The sequence below is a fragment of the Gracilinanus agilis genome, chromosome 1 (assembly GCF_016433145.1).
Source record: "Gracilinanus agilis isolate LMUSP501 chromosome 1, AgileGrace, whole genome shotgun sequence".
NCBI lineage: Eukaryota > Metazoa > Chordata > Mammalia > Didelphimorphia > Didelphidae > Gracilinanus > Gracilinanus agilis.
Genome location: NC_058130.1, coordinates 720,928,561 through 720,934,142, shown reverse-complemented (window position 1 = coordinate 720,934,142; position 5,582 = coordinate 720,928,561).

Sequence of the window (5,582 nt, the reverse complement as noted above, 5' to 3'; positions counted from 1 at the left end):
CTTCCCTCCTCCTCCTCCTTCCTCCTGCTCCTTCCTCCTCCTCCTCCTTCCTCCTGCTCCTTCCTCCTCTTCCTTCCTCCTCTTCCTTCCTCCTCCTCCTTCCTCCTCCTCCTCCTTCTTTACCATTTCATTAGTCATTTGTTGAATTCAGAATAAAAACAAAATTTTATTTTAAAAATAAAGATTGGACTTCTCAAAAATTTTCCTTTCATATCCCTGCTTATTAATTTTTTGTATGAATGTTATACTTTACCAAAAACATTTTCAATATTTATTGACATGACCATAATGTTGGTTAGAGAACTTACAAAATATTACTATATTGTTTTTTAAAAATTTAACTATCCTTATGATCCCTCGAATTACCCTCATTTATTGTCATAGTGAATAACTTCAGACATATTGTTGCAGTCTTTAGGATTTTATTCTGAATTTTGTTTTCCTCAAGATTCCTTTGTTATATCTTTCTATAATCCTTTTTTATAGCTTTGTTCCTGTTGAGTTGTCTCATGAGAGGAATTTGGCAATGTTTTCTTTCTCAATTCTGGAGGATAATTTTCTAGCATAAATATCAATTACTCTTTTAAGGTTTGCTAGCATTTCTGTCAGAAACACTGACAGGAAACAGATCTGTAAATCTGTCTAAAACAGGATTTAAAAAAATCTTTTGTTTATTTTTTCAGTTTCATTTTAGGAAATTGGATTAATTTTTAAAGTTCTCTTCATTTGTATAAGTCACACAGGTGGAGTAGTTTTAAACAAGTCATTTTACCTCTCTGAGCTTCAGGCTCTCAACTGTAAAATGAGGATAATAATAGAACATACAACATTTTGAGAATTTTAAAGTGTATAATTGTTATCCATAATTAACAACTCTGTGGTTAATGTTGTGCTTATTCTTTAAATTCTCAGTTTTGATAAAAATCGACACATATAGGTGGTTCTGATAATTTTTTCTTTTTCCCTCAGTTTTTGTGATTTAAAATTCTTCATTTTTTATTTGAAATTTTGATTCCCCCCCTCTTTTATTTGATCACTTTAGCTTAATATTTATTAATTTGACTTCACAAAGATTTGGCATTTAATTTTTATCATTTTTTTTTACCTTTGGTTGTCTCTCCTCCCCCTACCCCTAAGCACTCCTCTCTTAATTATATTTCTTTTGTTATTGTTGTTGTTGCTGTCCTTTTCATTTGCCTTTCTTGTATTTCTGTTTTATGGGAAAAATAATTTTTCATGCCTGGTTTTTTGTCTAGTATTATTCTGAAGGCATCTTTTAATTATATGTTCATCTTTTACATTAGTGGCTAAGCTCAGATTTGTAGGTAGGTGACCTGGGATTCCTTCTTGAGCTTCTTCAGTCTTCAAAACATGTTTTCTTTTCCCTCCTGTGGTTTGGAAGTGGTAGTGGCATTGGTGCCACTTGTCTTGTGTTATTCAAATGTTCTTTCCATTTTGAAGTTATTTCTCTTGGTCACTTGTAGGATATTTTGTTTGTCAGAGAGGAATTGTTAAATAGAATGATTACGGTGTCTTAGAGTTTTCAACATTTTTTGCAGGTAATTTGTAGATTCTTTTGATTGTCACTTTGCTTTCTATGTTCAAAAGTTGTGAATATTTTTCTTGTAATATTTACCTCCTTATTGTATTCAAGTTTCTGTTCTTGATATGTTCTTCTGAGGGATCCTATAATCCTCAAATTGTCTCTACACATCCTGTCTTCAAGAGACAGATATATGGTGATCATTCTTTCTTTTAATGTTATTGCTTTTTGATTGTCTTCTTCCAGATTATACTTCATGTCAGTGCATTTGCATTTCAATTAAGTTTTTCTTTCCACAAAGGATTCTAGTTTTTCTGTTCTTGAATATTTTGACTGTGGGATCCCTAAATTCTTCTTTTAAAATTCTTATTTCTCATTTAAATCATTCAGGAACATTCTTCTGTAGTATTATGTTCACTTTACAATCCACAGAGTTCCTTTCCATATTCATTTTCCTTAGTATTATATTTATTTGTAGATATCTAAACTCTTTTGCCTGTTTTGGAGAATATTTCCCCTTCTGAGTTATTGGTGTGATGGCTATTAATTTTGTGCAAATAGGAAATATAGAACAAGGAGCTCAATAGCTAATTTTCAAGTATTAGTCATTTATTCCACAATTCCACACCAAGATTACCCCTAGGACCCTGAGATCCTAATCAGTCATTACCACATGGTTGTGGCTGACTCTGTCTTCTCTGAGAACAAACTCTGGAACTTCTGGTGTGAGGGCTGAATGAAGACAGTAATTAAACTCAGTGAGAAGTGAACTGTAAAAAAATTGTGGATGCCATGTCCAGTGTCACACAAACCACCTGGGCTGAGTCTGACATATATCCTAGATTTTGGGAAAGCAAATTTCAACGGGTTCAGATCAGGAGGAAAAATGGAGAAATGAAATGTTTCAGAAAATATGAAAAATCTGATGTGAATGAACACAATGGGAACTCACCAACAAACTTAGATAAGATCTTTGAAGTCTTCAGTGAGGGGTTACTGATAATGTAATCCCAAGAACCTTTGCTGCTTCTGAAGTCTCCCTTCTTTAGCTAGATTCTGGGACCAAACTGTCTTGGAAATATCATCTCATTTATTGAACTAGGAAGCCAGGGTTCAAGCATTTCCCTCACAGGTCATGTAGGCAAGCATATTTCTATGTGTCCAATATTCTCAATTAAAATTCCTTTTTATGGACTAGTGAAAGGTGTGACCCTCTCCCCCAGGAAAGGCTCTTCCTCCAAAGAGTCAATGATAACCAAACTTGGTGAAAGATACAGCTACCAATACTTGATATGTTTTGTCTTCTCAAGAAGTCACACTGGAGGAATGTTCATCAAATACAAATTACCCTTTAAGTTCATCAAGTTGCTCAGCAAGCACTCCCTTCATAAAATCTCAATCTAGAATAAGAGATTTTGTCAAAAGCTCTGCTTATATCCAAACAAATACTAATTAACTTTAAAAATTTTTAAATAAGTTTTTTAAATTGATGACCTTCATCATCATAGTTATTCCAAATATCCTTCCTCACACTCCAATACAACCATTTCATGTAAGAAAACACTATTTTAAAGAAAAATAGAGTTCCAGTTTATTTGAAGTGTATCTTATTATATCACATCTCAGACCTGTGATTTATTTCATGAACTCATCTTAGTCTTCTTTCTGTCCATAGTATATCTAATGACAAAATTGCTTCTATTTTTGTCTCTCTTGGCTTTTATTCCAATCCTCTCCACATTGCTTCTTGACTCTGATACCTGGATTTCCTCACAAAAGTATATCTTCTTGATACAGAGTAATATCTCATCTTAATTTATGCTTATGCCATTTCTTAAGCTTCAAAAGCCATGTCGTAATCATGGATTTCATCCAATCAGTGATACTTACAAGGTTAAGTTTGACTCCTTGTCTTAGTATCTCTATTTGATCTTGATTGTTAGATATACTTTGTTCATTTCTGCACAAATTGATATAAATACATGATTCTTTTTCTAAACCTGTACCTTCAGTCTTAGAATCAATGGTGTGTATTGGTTCCAAGGCAGAAGTGCAGGCAATGGGGCTCATGAGAGGTCATATAGGTAAGAAATGTCTGAGGCCAAATTTGAATGCAGGACATCCCATCTCTAGGTCTGGCTCTCAATTCACTAAGCCAATTAGTTGCTTCTGAGTGTTATTCTTTTTAAAAAGACTGTGAACTTCTGAGTTTTCAATGACTATTCTTCTTTCCAAATTATAATACCACTTTATCATGTCTATATTTGTGAATAAATTTATAAACACATCCTCTTCCTTCTTTTCCCATTCTCCTGTGTAGCTCTGAGGGTACTTCTAGGACTAGTGAGTGGCAGTTTCAGGGAGAGAGATTTTTGACTGAATCTAAGAAAGACTTTTCTCACTCTCAGAGTGGTCAAACAATGGGAATGAGCACTATATTAGGTAACAAGTTCTCCATACCTGAAAGAATTCAAGCAGAAGATGGATTGCCACTTTTTTTTCATGGATGCTTTTGGAGGAATTCTTTCATGATGTAGGGAGGCTGTAATAGAGGACCTCCAAGATCACTTCCAACTTTACATTTCTATGATTTGGGGATTCATAGAAAAGACAGGGCTAACAATGAATCAATTCATATTAAGCATTCAGGAAGTTCCTACTATGTATGAAGTGTTGTGTTAGGCACTTGAGATAGAAAAACAACAACAAAATAGTCTCTGCCTTCAAGGAGTGAAAAGGAGAGGATTAAGATGTGTACAGATCATACAAGTTGCAGAATTTTTGGTGAAGGAAGCACAAACAACTGGGGAACTTAGAAAAGACTTCTTTGTAATAGTTAACACTTGAAGAGAGCCATGAAGAAAGCTAGGTGATCAGTGGATTCTTTCCATTTCTATTTCTCTGTCTTGTTCAAGGATATCAGGATAGTTTTCCCTAACAATTTATTGTAATATGGTGTCCACTCTCTTTTCTTCATCATGCTTTTCAGGTATTCTTTTTTTAAACCCTTACCTTTTGCCTTAAAATCAATATTATGTATTGATTCAAAGACAGAATAGTGGTAAGGGCTAGGCAATGGGGGTTAAGTGACTTGCCCAGGATCACACAGCTAGGAAGTCTCTGAGGTCAGATTTGAACCTAGGACCTCCCATCTCTAGGCTTGGCTCTCAATCCTCTGAGCTATTTTACTGCTCCCTGATTTTCAGTCATTCTGATGATCCTTAGATTATATCTCCTGGTCATTATATTTTCCAGATCAGTTGTTTTTTCCAGCTAGATATTTCATATTTTCTTCTATTTTCTTCTTTGATTTTGTTTTTTTTCTGATTTATTATGAAGCCATTCACTTCCATTTGTACAATTCTCATTTTTAGAAAGTTATTTTCTTCTTTAAGTTTTATGGTTTCTTTCCCATTTGGCTAATTTCACTCATTAAAAATTGTTTTCCTCAGTGTGTTCTCAAGCCTTTTCCATCTGATCCAATTTGGTCTTTAGAGAGTTGCTTTCTTCAGTATTTTTACTTCCATTTTCATTTGTCTAATTCTAGTTTTTAGGGAATTTTTTCTTCATTAAAATCTTTTACAAGCTGTTGAATCTCTCTGTCATTTCTTTTATTTGATTTTTAAACTTCTTTTCAAGTTTTTCCAAGGGTTCTTTTGAGGCCTGGCATGCTTTTGTCCTTGCCTTTCAGACTTCACGTATTTCTATTTTGGAATTATTGTCCTCTTTGAGTTGGCATTCCAATCTTCCCTAACACTAAAGTAATTTATTAAGGTCATATTTTCCCTTTGTCTTTTGCTCATCTTGCCCAGGTATCCTTTTTTCTTTTTCCTTATCTTGTCTATATTTTGAAGTTCTGCCATGCCTCTGGTGTAGAGGGAGGACTGTTTTAAGTCTGCAGACTAGTCTGCTCTGGTGTTTGGGGTGGGTTTGGCTGCCTTTGGATCCCATAGTGTGCACTTGAGTTGGGTGTGGCCTGTCAGGTTTGCTATGGGGACACTTATAGCTATTTTGTCTAGCTGAATTCTGTTCTCGCTGT